This window comes from Carettochelys insculpta, chromosome 3, assembly GCF_033958435.1.
Source record: "Carettochelys insculpta isolate YL-2023 chromosome 3, ASM3395843v1, whole genome shotgun sequence".
Lineage (NCBI taxonomy): Eukaryota > Metazoa > Chordata > Testudines > Carettochelyidae > Carettochelys > Carettochelys insculpta.
In genome coordinates this window covers 99,334,511-99,348,849 of record NC_134139.1, presented here as the reverse complement: position 1 = coordinate 99,348,849, position 14,339 = coordinate 99,334,511, and the positions used below count along the sequence as shown (strand labels likewise).

Here is a 14,339-nt window from a genome sequence, read left to right as displayed (position 1 = left end):
TAGAACTGTATATTTTTGAAGACAATAAATTTAGTAGTATGTAGATTAATTTGTAAATAAAAGGAACTTAAAATGAAACTTGCTGTCTGCTGTTTCTGTAATTTCATAGCAGGGTTAGCAGCAGTGTTCCCTGTAAGCTGAGTGTGGGAGCACGAGCACCTGGTGGCCGGGCCTCACTCGCAAGGCAGAATGACCATACACTCCATCTTGGAACGCTACCATACAACGGCGGGAAGGTCTGAAGTCAGGCCAGGAGAAAGAAATCAGAAAGTTGACAAGTAGTTGGAGAGTCCCCACAGAGAACATCCTGACAAGCAGATAGTAAGCCCCCAAAGTGAACAGCTGGGGCAAGTAGCTGGAAGCCCCCAAAGAGAACATCTTGGTTGTACAACATCAGAGGGTCCCAGGGGAGGTTCAGAAAAAGACCAAGGACAGAGGAAATCTTGTAACATGTTCTGACAGGCCGGGAGGATAGAAAGCCCAAATTAGGTAACAAACGCTTTAATTGGCCAGGTATCGAACCCCCAAATAAGAAACAGTATAAAAGGTGATTTAGCAGGAATAAGGGGGTGGGCTCCTGGACACAAGGCGGAGGTTAGCGACTTCCAGTCCAGACAGCAGACCCCGGCCTGATCACCCGGACGTCACCACCACGAAAGGTCCCAACTAAGCCGTATCTCTGACTTGAAGGGCCGCTGTAACATAGTTATTGGTGAGATGTGGGAGCATTGGATGTTATTGGTAAGTCACATGTAATTATATATAGTTATATGTAACCTAGTATTTAGCTTATGCCAAATAAATAACTATATATATATATATAACAAGTGTTAAGTAATTGTAGTTACAAATAAATGAATAAATCACTATTGGTAAATACCACTAGCTGGTCTAGCTGGGTCTGTATAAAGAATTATTGGGACTTAGAACAGCCACAGGGCATTGTGGTGTTCACAATCGGAGTGTTATTGTTCCTGGTACTCATAATACTGTGGAAACCTAGGTTTTAAAGTGGATACACTGAATCACATATTGCTGCTACACTATATCAGGCTGCTATAAAGGTGGGGTGGTTGGTCCCGAGCCACCCGACTCCCCCCGCTGTATCATACCCCACGCGCACCCACGGGACCCGGAGTAGGTCGGCACATCGTCACTGAGCACTTGGGTGGATTCTCAGGAGAGATTCAGATGCCACCCAGCTGATTAACAGAGCACTCATAGTGAACAGGATGTGTTTCTACTGGTGGTGCACATCGTCACATGCTGTGGTGCACATAACAAAATTTATTCTGCCCATAGATAGAAAAAATTAGAGGGCCTGCTGATTAGCAGAGGCTGTTTAAAAGTGTGAAGTTGCAGAAAACTTCAGTGATGCTATAATCATACAAAGGCAATATCCTCCCTCTCCTGGGTGTCATTACAGCACAGGTAATATGTAATGGTAAACATCTGTGAAGTGCAGTACCCAAGTAAACATCGGTACTGAAGCTTTTCAGTATTCATGTTTCTTGAAGGTGCTGCTAATCTGAAATGCTTAAAAGATCTTATCTTGTCAGGAAATTGATGAAGAGAGAAAAAGTTCTTAAAATATTTACCTTGTATCCGCTCAACTTTTATTATCGTCAACCCCTTTCTGCTCGCTAAAGAGGTTAGTTCCAAAAATTGGAATTCATACATGCAGTATGTGTTACTGTGGAACAAACAACTGTAAAATATGCAGCTTCCCTTCAATGCTGTATTTCAGTTCTTGAGAACAGACAAGTAATTTTAAGATTAAAACAAGTGACCCTAATCAAAATACCAATGAAGAGGAGAGGTGGAAAATAATTAGATATTTTAGATTAAAAATTACAATAATTTAATTACTCTTCCTTAAACTTGCATGAGCTAATGACTGAGTTTTTATCAATTAACAAATTAATATATTAATGCCCCACAGTTCTAATATTGACTGAATATTGCTTTATGAGAGACATTATATTCAGTCTGTATACACACAACAGCTGTTTCAATCCTTATTTTGCCTAGGCCTGCAATTTGTTGCACCTAGGAGGTGCAAAGTGTCTGAAAGATGTCACAGCATTTCATTGCACTACAAGTAAGAACTACTCCCTCTTAGGAAACAGTTATATATCACTTTTAACCTGGCCACATAACCATAATGCTAAGGAAATCTTATTTATATTACTTACTCAGCTCCTTCTCACTTCTCTTATAACCATTATCTTAATTATTTTGCAATTTGCAAAAGACAATTATCAAGATTAGTTGTAGCCTAGCAACTGAGAATGTTACTTTACCAAAAGAGGAAATGGGTAATGGTCACTGGATCTAGCCACATTAATGTTAATTTTTGCGTGCTTTTGTAAGTCACATTTTTGAAAAGGGAAGCTTAGCCTTAGACCTCTCATTTTCATTTTTTTAAAAAATTAAGCAGCAAAGATAATTTCACAAACGTGAGTAAATATGTGATTATCTTTATGGAATAATATAATTTATTGTCTATGAGACTCACCTATCTCCTCTTCTTAACCAAGATGATACAAAAGTCCCAACAACAAAAATTACTTTACCCATTATATTTTTCAAAAGTAATTGGAGGTGACAATTGAATATAAAATTTATGAGAGCAGGCTCCAAATGTGAGTGCTTAAGCTGAGGCAATAGCTACACTACAAAGATGTGCTGATGCAAGTTACATCAGTAGACGCTGCTGCAGTTTGCTTACTGCTTGGGTGTGTGCATATTTGCTTCCTTGCATCTTTTCTGCATGTACTTGGTTGACTTGTGTGTTGATGCACAGCGTGGTGCACCAGAGATGGATATCAGCCTGCCACCAATCAGCACATTGACTTTTGGAAAATTGTGCTGATAGTAGGAAGTCAGAAATTAGTTGCACTGGGGGAAATGGAAGCAAGAGGTCAACTTCCCATAAAGCAATGCTCTACATGTCATAATATGATCTGTATCCCATAATTTGTGCACCTATCTTCAGTTTTCCCTGAGCCCACATGGAACTTGTCGCTGTTAACCATCTGACAGAAACATACAATATGCACATCCCTGCACTGTTGTCATAAGCACTGAAAGCACAGGACCCATGATCCTCTGGTATTTGCAGCACTGCAAGGAGAACAGTGGGGGAACATGATGATTTCCTGATAGTTTGCTGTGGGTCACTGCAAGAACCAATCTAGGTCATTTGTGGCATTTATGGAGGAGCTACATACAAATGGTGGACCACTGCTTCTGGGCTCCAAAACTCTGATGCAGAAAGCCAGGTTCCTTGATCACTGTGCAGAACTCATTCCAGGCCTCCAGCCATAGGCATTGACTTCCCCTCTAGCCTGAGGTGTGCTCAACTCCCCCTGCTATCCACACATTACCTCTTCCCCCCAGGTGCCTGCCCCCAACCCTTCCCTTTTCGCTTCCCTGCCCTGTCCCCTTTCCATCCCTTCCCCAAAAACTCTGCTCCACCTGCCTCTTTTTGGCCTCATCCCCTGAGAGCACTATGTCCCTACTCCTGCTTCCTCCCAGAGCATCTCAAATGCCGCTAAACAGCTGTTTGTAGCAGGTACCATAAGGAGAAATTTACTTATGTATTACCCAAGGTTCCTTCCCCCCATTGGGCTCATCCATGCTTGTCTGCTGGGATTTGCTGAATCTGGTGTAGTGAAAAATAGGGAACTCCATATGGAGGACTCTACAGTTGCCTGCCCCTCTATTCTTGGCTTTAGAATAATTTAATATAAATAGTATGTGTTATAGAATTCTAAGAACATTACCTAAGAGAATTACAGATGGTTTTAAGCAATGTATTGACCTGGTTGGTAGGCACTAACAACTAATCAATGATTTTTAAGGGTCAATAAATGTTGTTTATAAATGGAACCTCATTAAACTCATGTATGTATTTACAGGAAAGACACAAAACATTTAAAATGGTCGGATACTGCTTTTGCTTTTTGTCGTTACATTCAGAAAATATGTAACTATTTGCCTGATTTCTTGTGTCACAGATGGTGCTCGGATTTCTGTCTGAATGACCATACTTTTGAAATGTAAGGTTTGGAAACACTTTACAAATCCAGGAGTAACATTCTGCACCCCCGCCACACCTGTTTAACTAGAAGAGCCTGTATCTAACAGCCTAGGCATGTTCCAACATATAATTACATGAGAATAAGTAAAATGTCAATAAATAACCAAGTTATTATCTGTTTTCTACTTTTTCGTTAATTTTTGGTAGGCTGATGGGCTCTTCGTTATCACAATTTATCGGAACGTTTTCTAAATTTTGTTTCTAAATTTCTAATTTTTCTAAATTTGCAGGAAGGAATTCTAAATAAATTCTAAATTAAATAGCCCTTCATTTCTTTAAGGAAACCACTGTTTTGCCAGAAAATGCTTCCTGCCGTAGGGTTTCACTACTCTAGAATGTTGTTTTCAGTGTAATGATTAAATAGTCAATGATCCTGTGATGGGGTTCTGGGGTCCCCAAAGCTCTGCACCCTGTCCGCAGGCAGGAGAGTCTCTGACTCAGCAGGAGAACAGCGGGTTTATTAGCTGACAGGACACAGCATCGTACAGAGGAGTCAGTGCAGCCGGCAGAGACAGCCAGTCCAATCCATGTTGGGGAGAGGAGGCCCCGAGGGGCCCCCAGAGCTGGGGCCTTGCCCCCTCCTTTGTCTCTCTCTCTCTCCCAGCCCAGACTCACTGCTTCCAACTCCCAGTTCCAATTCAAACCCCTGAGGCTCCACCTCCTCCTTTGTCTGCAGTACAAAGGTGTTACCTGGTCATGAGGGTTACCCTCAGCAGGAGCCCCACACCCTCTGTGAGCCACTCACATACACACAGGTATCCCCCACTCCATCACATCTCTCCCCCCTTCCAGACCGAACTGAGCGGGGTCACTCAGCCAGTGACCTGGGGAAGTTTGGGGCCCTCCCCTCGTGATTGGGCATCGGCTGCACCCTCAGTGCTCCCCTTGATGTGCACCACCTCCATGTCATAATCCTGCTGGGGGAGGCTCCAACTCAGGAGCTTGGTATTGGCCCTTTTCATGTGATGCAGCCGGGCAAGTCCCTTTAGTTCCCTCAGGTTGGTCGGTCTCCCTGCTTCTGTCTCTGGTCCGTCAGCCACGTTCTCAAGTCGGGCAGGCAGAGCCCATACAGATGCTGCAGCACCAACAGATCAAATAGTTCTTTTCTGGGCTGGGCCCTGCCCTGTCTGACCACCAGCCCATACAGCTGCTCCAGACAATGTTTGGAATTCAGTTACAGTCCAGTAAAGGAAGGTACAAATGCTTCCACCCTTGGCATTTAGCCAGACCACCAAAATGGTTGTGTGCCTCAGTTTCCCCTTCCATGCCACACAATAGGTTTGGAATGTTCCTCCTCATGTGAGAGGTTGCAAGACTAGTTACAGGGAACAATGGTGACATTTCAGAGTTACAGACTCCTTCAACATACAACTCATGCTTCTACATCAATGTCATCATGTCACATGGCTCTTTCCAAACCTTCAGTACATGGTACAATTCTACAGCTTTTGGTAGCAGCACCCCTTGGTTACAGCAGTCAGCGTGAGTTACAGGACAAACCCATTGCAACTGCACATTTACGTTGCTCTTTGGTAGACCACAACCTTTGTGCAACATCCTTGAGAATCTGGTATTTTGGGGATAAATGGCTGAGGTCTTTCTTAGCACCATCAAGTTATAATCTTCTCTCTTGCCCCCTGGGGTGGAAATTTGATCTCTCTGGCTGTGCCCTCCCTTCTAACAAGAGCTGGGCCATTGATGATCTCAGGGAGACGGCCCCCTCCCAGCCAGCCTGGAAATTTGCAAACCAAATTGCTTTCTGAGAGTTGTTTTGTGAGTCCCAGACGCAGAATCCACATGAAGGAATCCCTGTTTATCCCTTACTGGCCCACCAGGACCACAGCTCCTTTGTCCTTCCACCTCCAACTACTGCCTCCCCATGGAATCAGAAGTGGAGTCCAGTATAAGAATATAAGTGTTTCCACCATCTGGAGATGGGGATTTGCTGGCCCTCTCCTGCATCCTACAGAGACTGACTGTGCAGCTGTTTTACTTGGTTCTCACAGGGCTGCTCACACTCCCTGATAGTTTTCACTTTACTTGCATCAACTTCCAATTCCTGAGAAACTTTTACCCTGCCTGCTCTGGACCCTTCCAGAGCACAGCCAGTGGTTTCACACTCAGGCAGGTCCTGGCCATCAGGAGCTGAAACAAACTTCTCCCCAGGCAAAGGGCTGCTCTGGCTCTTACAGACAAGCACCTTTCCTGTTCACTCTCCTCCACCTCACTCCCATTTTCTGCAGTCCCCACAGACGGGTCAGGAAAAGTTTCAGGGAAATTCTCTTCCTCAAGAGCTCCCCCAAACAACAACTCACCCCTGTCTGGCTCCACAGGGGCACTGCTCCCTTGAGCCACAACCAGCTCCTGGGTTTCACCTACACCCAGGATCACTTCTGGCCCATCAGGCAGATTCCCACATAATCCCCCTCCAGGCAGACAGCCAGTACCACTGGACAGATTAGGGTCCCTTTCCTCCCTTCTGCTACCAGATCCTTTATCTTCATCAGTCAGCGTAACTCCATTGCCCGTCTGTTCTTGTGTCCTGGCAAGAGGATGACTCTAGTAGGACAGAGTCCTCTCACCCCCTCCCAGTAACACCTCAGCATCAGGCAAAGAACAAGCACCAGAATCGTCTGGTCTCTGGGATTTCCTGATGATCTTAACTGGATTAGACCAAGTTAAAGCATCATCCCCCCTGAGAGACACAGAGGTAGGCCCACTTCCCATCTGGGCTTCAGCTGCCCTCAGATCCAGCTCTGGGATCTTGGCTCCATCTCGAGCCCCCACAGGCTCAGGCAAAGGATTCACTTCCCCAGAAGCAGAAGCACTTTTCTTGCACCAAGGACCAGTGTCCTTAGCAGGGACACCACTGCCCATCCCAGAGCCATTCCCTCTGCTCCAGCCACCATGGCTGGATTCAGAGACACACCTGGAATGCTCTTTTCTGGTGGATCCATCTCCAGCCATCCTAGGCTGGTGAATCTTCCTCAGACAATGGGCTAGTTTCCTCATTGGCACCTTTTCCAAACGCAAGCTCTGCTCTCTCCCCAGGCTGCTGCTGCTGTTCAACACAGACAGACAATGGGAGACACTCTCTCCTTTGTCCCAGCCCCCCGGCTGGTCTCCACACACACACAGAAGGTGAAGCAGCTTCTCTCACAGACAACTTGCCATTCCCAGTGGATCAGCTGCTTTCCTGCACAGACACACAGGCACCTTCCTTGGCCCAGGCCTGGAAAACTCTTCGCAGGTCTGTCTTGGCCACTAGTAGATGATGGGTTGGAATCGCTCCTTCCCTCCTTGAGCTGTGGCAGGCCACTCGGTTCAGAACTCCATGCAGTCCAGGGTTCCCTGCCCCGATTCGGGCTCACCTCTGCAGGATTCTCCCCAGCCCTCAGCTCCGCCACTGCACATCCACGCTGCCTTGTCCAGCTTCTTTAATCTCGATTCGGTTTCCAGGTGCTGCCACTTCACAGCGGAGTTGCTCAGCGTGGTTGCAGGCTCTCAGGTTGATGCCCTCTGCACCCCACGATTCCTGGAAGAATCCCTTCAGTGTGCCAGGCTTCTTGCGGGTCACAAGCTGCCCGGGGTTAGGCCATAGGCCCCTCTGCGACCGACTCCAACAGACTCCCAGCGGAACCCCTTCTTCAGTGTGACACCCGCTCTCAAGGACCATGAGCACCCTGTCTTGGGAAGAACTCATTCAGCGTCAGCCTCCTCAGGGGTCACTTGTTCCTGGGGGTTGGGCTCTCGGCCCCTCCACCTTCTGGGACCGACTCCAACAGATTCCCAGGAGTAACCCCTCCTCGGGTGTGACACCCCCTCTCGAGGACCACAACCGCAGTTGCTTGGGTTCGGCCGCAGGCCCCTCCGCCTTGGGGAACTGCACCTCACTGCCCTTCAGCACACCTGGGTCTCGCAGGCCCCACTTCTTCCGGGGCCCCGGTCACTTACTGCTGGATGCTCCATCCTCGGGGTGCAGAACATCCCACTTCTGACACCAATGTGATGGGGTTCTGGGGTCCCCAAAGCTCTGCACCCTGTCCGCAGGCAGGAGAGTCTCTGACTCAGCAGGAGAACAGCGGGTTTATTAGCTGACAGGACACAGCATCGTACAGAGGAGTCAGTGCAGCCGGCAGAGACAGCCAGTCCAATCCATGTTGGGGAGAGGAGGCCCCGAGGGGCCCCCAGAGCTGGGGCCTTGCCCCCTCCTTTGTCTCTCTCTCTCTCCCAGCCCAGACTCACTGCTTCCAACTCCCAGTTCCAATTCAAACCCCTGAGGCTCCACCTCCTCCTTTGTCTGCAGTACAAAGGTGTTACCTGGTCATGAGGGTTACCCTCAGCAGGAGCCCCACACCCTCTGTGAGCCACTCACATACACACAGGTATCCCCCACTCCATGACAGATCCAACAAAATGTAATTTCTTCTGTAAGTGTGAAATAGCGCAAGGAAGGATTTGTTTTCCATTTCACGCTGGCCGAAGTGTCCTAATACATTCTGCATGCAGGAGTGAGGGAAAAGGGGAGACCTGTAACACTTTTATTACAAAAAATTAAATAGAAAACGACGGCAGCACCTCAGCTTCTTGCCAACTTTGGACACAATGGAACAAGGTCAGTAGCATAGTACGGTTATTAAGTGTGGCACTTTCATGATCCAGCACCACAACAAGGGCCCTGATGGGGTGGAAGCACTTTCATTCTCAACTGCAGAAACGGCAACTTTTCAGGCAAATCGACGTGTACTCTGCTTGCGAGTTAGTAGGGTCAGAGCGTAGAGCCGCGCGGGTGAGTGTCTGGGAAGGGTGCACGTGGGTAGCGCAGGCAGGGGCAGGAGAGTGCAGTGACTGGGGAGGTTGCACAGGCATGGGATGGGCCTGTAAGCAGGAGTGCGGGGGCGGTGCAGTGGGGGGCTCCTTAGGGAAGGGGTGTGGTTGGAAGGTGCACTAGGAGGAAATTCTGCGGTGGGGGGCAGTGTGGGCTGTGCAGCTGGAGGGGGCAGTACGCGGGAGGGCCAATGCGGGGGGAGAGGGCGTGGGGCGTTGCTGCCAGGGCTCAGTGGGGTGAAATTGGGGGCGCAGTGGGGGGAGGCCCTGCTTGGGCTGGCTGTGGGGCCGGGGTGGAGCAGGGGGCGGCAGGTCCAGGCACAGCCCGCAGGGGGGCAGGAGACCGGGGTGCGGGCGAGCACGTGGGTGGGAGCACCTTCTAACGCTAAATTCCCACCCCCCCCCGCTTTTCGGCGCGTGCCTGCGGCCCGCCCGACTCTTAGCTGTTGTCGCTGGCTGCTTTGGGTTCTGCGCCCGCCCGCGCTCACAGGGAAAAGCGGCGGGGCGGTGCCGCTGGGGTCTCAGGCCCCCGTTTTTCCTCTGTAATGGGGTAGGCGTAACGTGTTGGGAGAACGCGCTATGTAGGAATGTCTGCATGCACTGTCTCCACCTGCACCAGGATGGCCGAGTGGTTAAGGCGTTGGACTTAAGATCCAATGGACGCATGTCCGCGTGGGTTCGAACCCCACTCCTGGTAGCTCTGGTTTTTTTCTCTCTAAAAGAGTTAAATTAGCAAGGAGGGAATTTAACAACTGCTGAAACCCAGACATGGCTCAGGGAGATCTTCAGAGCCCGCCTGACAGCCTGCTAGCACCAGGAAGTGTGTCATATAACCGAGCTGGGGCTGCTGCTTGCCCATTAGGAAAGGGATAATGCAGATAGCGTAGTGTAGGGAAAAACCTTTCAGGCTCACATGTCCCCGGGGTGGGAAAATCCTCCTGCCTCAAAGTAAACTTGACTCCAGATGTGGTCTTTGCGCAGGAACACATGCACACACACACAGATGGGCATGTATGCCAGCAGCACACACAGAGTGATTGACACAGAAAGAAAGGTACACAGGCTTGGTGATACCGACAGACGCGCTCAAAAGCTGACACATGGGCAGGCTGAGGGAGGTGCAGATCCCAACACCCAGACTTCAAGAGCCACAGACATGCAGAACAAGCCTGCAAACACACAGGAAGAGATGCACAGACATGCAGGAAGAGACACACATAGTTACACTGGCATGGCAGGACAAAAGGAAATCCCTGAACACACAGGCTGTCACAAATACACAGCAAGACACACGCATAATCTGAATATCCAGGGAACCAACCATATAGCAACAGCAGCACAAGCAGGAAAAGAAGTACACGATTAAGACATGGATATGCATATGAAGACATACAGAGAAACAGATATAAGAGCATGCACATGAAGGGAAAAATACAGGAACAGAGTGGAATACAGATGGAGACAGATGTATTGAGATGTGAAAGACATGCAATAAGGAGGTTTGTGGTGCTGGCAGTGGTGGCTAGGGGCACTCAAGCCCTTTTAAATTGCCCAGAGGCTGCAGGTAGGGGTGGGAGATGCTCCAGGGGTGGCACACAGGGTTGGCAGGTGGAGCTTGGTAAGAGATTGGGCTACGAACTTTACAGCCAGGCCCCTGGCCCTTGATTATTTCTGGAACTTGGGCGCCACAGACCCATGTAAGTTACAAACCCTACCTGAGATAGGGCTGAAGACAGAAGGAACCCATCAGGAGGAGACTGAGGGAAATAACAGCAACAGATTGGAGTCAGCAGTGTGACTGCTGCATAGAGCAGTGTTTCCCAAGTGGTGTTCCACAGAACCCCGGGGTTCCGCAAAGTGAAAATAAGAATTCTGAGAGAAAATTCCATTGCAATAACATTTTATGATTTTAAAAAAATAATATTTAAACATTTATGAATTTTATGAAAAACAATTTACCTTTGTGTTTGCCACGATAAATGTCCCTGTGTAATGCCAGCTTAGTCAGAGAGTGAGGACAATGATGTCACTACTCAGTGCTGTGTGTGCAGTCAGTCAGTGGTGTGATTGCTTGTTAAATACAACTGTAAATCCCCATGCTCACTCTCAGGGAGCTTGGATCTTTTTGGGGCAGCTTAGGTCAAGAGTATTCAGCTTTATCAAGACATGCAATTGGTCAGTTGTTGCCCTTTACCAGCACAAACTAATGTGAAACTTGCTTCTGGAATTATGCAGCAACAAAAATGAAATACAGAAATGAACTGAATGCTGCGCCAGATATGTGAGTCCGACTTTCCAGGATTAAACCAAATATAGAAAGAATCTGCCGAGAAAAGAAGAAAAATTTCTCTTTGCATTGAAAACTGCCAACATTATGCATATTAGTTTTTGAGCTTTACTTTTTGTACACAGTAAATGTGATTTTTGTTTTTAAATATGTGCAATTAAACTAAATGTTGATCTCAGGTCCTTGTTTATCATTTGTTAATTATTATCCTTACTTACTTGTGGTCTACTTTTTCAGCTCCATATGTAACTGTTATTAGGGATTCTGCAAAATTCTTTTGAGTTTAAAAGGGTTCCGCAACCAAATAAAATTGGAAAACACTAGTGTAGAGAGTCCCTTGATTGGACTCTGCACATTGACTCTAAGAAGGGGATAGGTCTTATTTGGGAGCCTGAACAAGTGGCTGAATTTAAAAGACTTAAAGTTGAAGACTCTAGGGAGAGCAACTAGACTGTTCACTAGATTCTTTCCTGTGCGGTTTGGGGTGCATTTGGAAAGTCTGATGTGACCAGAAGGTCAAGCTGCTGCAGACTTACCAACATTGGCTGAAAGCATGTGAGGGAAGCAGTGGAGGAAAAGACTGCAGTACTGCACACTTCCATTAGGAGGTGCTCAAGAAATTAATTTCCTTTTATGAAAGTCAATGGGAGCCTTGCCATTGACTTCAACTGGAACAGGAACTGACCTTTCATTTTAATTATTTTCTTAGCTTTCGGGATCTACTATACACAAGCTACCTGAGCTCTCGACATAACTTGAAAACATGTAAAAAAGAATACACTAAAAGTGCAGCAGTACAATTCAGCATAACCCAGAATGATTCCAATCATTGTGCCATGATTTTGGTGGCGTTTGAATTGGTATTTCATGATGTTGCTTTGTGATGTGATAGTACAAAATTAGCCATGCTGCTCTGTTGTCATATCACAGAATGACAATGTTGTGCCAGCCCTAATGGATATTCAGGATAGCCAAATGCAAATGAACAATGCTGCACTCAAACTGGCATGGGCAAACCTTTACTATGAGTTTACCTATAATATTCTGGTCCCCTTTCAGTGAAGGTATTTACAGGTGATCCTGACAACACTTCTCCCTATAATTTGAGTTGGATATGTTATTTTAAGCTTTCAGTCCAAAACTGTTGAATAGAGCTGAAATTTTTTTTAAAAACGCAACTTCGTCGGCATTGAAATTCAACGGACAATGAAAGACTTGATGCAGTCTAAAATTAAAGAATTTATTTCACAGCATCATTCTTCATTTTATACCATACAACATGTGCAGATATCGCAGACATGACCACACATATTTGATAACTTACAAGGAGTTAGATGAACTTGTAACGGCAACTCCCTGTGCTGCAATATTTAGCCGCTCCGGTCTTAGAAGCCTAAGTCAGCTGACATGGGCTCCAAGACTCGGTGCTGTGACATTTTTATTGAAGTTTAGCTGTGCCCCTGGTTACCACATTTTGGATACTAAAATGAAAGGTACAGAGAAAAAAAACATGAAGTACCTGATCAGTTGTGTAGTGTTAGGAAATATGAGCATCTTCCTACATGTTTAAGTCTTCGTCGTTTGTCCTTCATTGAGGTCAAACAACAAACGCAAAAAGCTTCTGTAAGCAGGGCCTAACATATGTGAAAACATAGCTGTTTGCATTGTTGCCTAGGTTCCAACAGGACCAACCAACATGGCTTCAAATAGATTACCCTGCATCTTACTGGGCCTGTTCAGTTGGATTAGGCTGATAGAGCTGAATGGAGGCAGCAGGCAAATATAGTATCTGCTGCAGATCCTTTTCTTCAATGTGTATTTATTCAACTGCCTCCCTTTCTCCTAAATAGCATGCAACTATACTGCGGTTTTTAAAAGCAGATTCCTTTGTTTTCCTGGGGTCCTTCTTTGCCATATTGCCAGCCTTAGGGATTCTGTGTTACTACGATTATGGCAACCTAGCTGCTATTCCCTTCCGAGCTTTTAAATCCCACTCCTAAGTATTGATCAAAGTGGATCACCAGCTTATAGGTGAAAGGTCCTCCCTCATTCTATGTACTGACTCAGCTGGTATTGCTGGGCCATTTTGGGGTTTGCATTTTAAACCGTATCTGCCAAGTTAGGCCTGGTCTCAGACACTGTTTACTGGATAATGATATAACTGTGATTGAGTGGACTACCTTTCTGTTGTACTCCATGTGAAATCAAGCAAAGTCAACCTACTGTATTTCATTCAGTCATCTGCCCTGCCTAGTTAACGTGTTCACCACCTTGTTGAAGGACTAGCACTGAGGAGCCATGATGATGATGATGATGATGATGATGATTATTAGCGCCTATTTATTTATTCTACAGCCTCTAGGAGCCTGGTTAGGGGCCAGTGCCCCTTTTGCCTGTCCACCTACTGAGCCATCCATCTCCCCTTAATCTTCTTATCTCATTGTACTGTCTGTTTATAATCACTCTCTGAAATTCCTTTCTTCAAATTCCATCCTAGACCTTTTCCTATTTAGCTTCTGACCCTTGCACACAATTAAAACTGCTTTCAATAAAGTCAGTTGTGATATCCCCTTTGGCAAATGTCAGAACCAGTACTCCATCTTCATCCTTCTTGTTCTGTCACTCAGCTTTGGCACAGTTGTCCATGTTCTCTTCACTTGATAACTGTTTCCATACTTCACTTAAATTGGAAGCATTGCAAGTTACTGCTTTTGCTGGGTAATCCATTTTCTAAACATACAGCAAACATTTTTTAAAGAAGTTCCAGGAATTAAAGCTATTCTGAATTGATACAGATTGTACTTATATCTGCTTTGAAGAATATTTCATTTATTTCCCTGACAAATATTGTTTAAATATATTTGGAACAGTGATACCCAATGGTTGGCTTTAGCAATAACGGCCAAAACATTTTTTTAGAAATATTTCCTAGCCTACTGCAAAGGAAACTGACAAAATTATTCAAAAGAAATTGTCATATTTTAACTCTAATATTAGCAGAAACCTCTGATCCTAAATTACTTGGATGAAATGGAAATTTAAGTGAGTTATTCACTAAAATCTATCTGATATGCCACAATATTTTCCTCTTGCTTTTATCCCCAATAGTTTGGCTAGAGG

The 14,339-nt window shown here is 46.1% G+C and overlaps 1 non-coding gene across 1 annotated transcript; it reads left to right on the top strand.

The window, feature by feature from the left end:
• The first annotated feature begins 9,546 nt into the window (after window positions 1-9,546).
• Window positions 9,547-9,629, top strand: TRNAL-UAA (transfer RNA leucine (anticodon UAA)). The gene has a single exon. It is a non-coding gene; the product is annotated as a tRNA-Leu (tRNA).
• The last annotated feature ends 4,710 nt before the right edge of the window (window positions 9,630-14,339 follow it).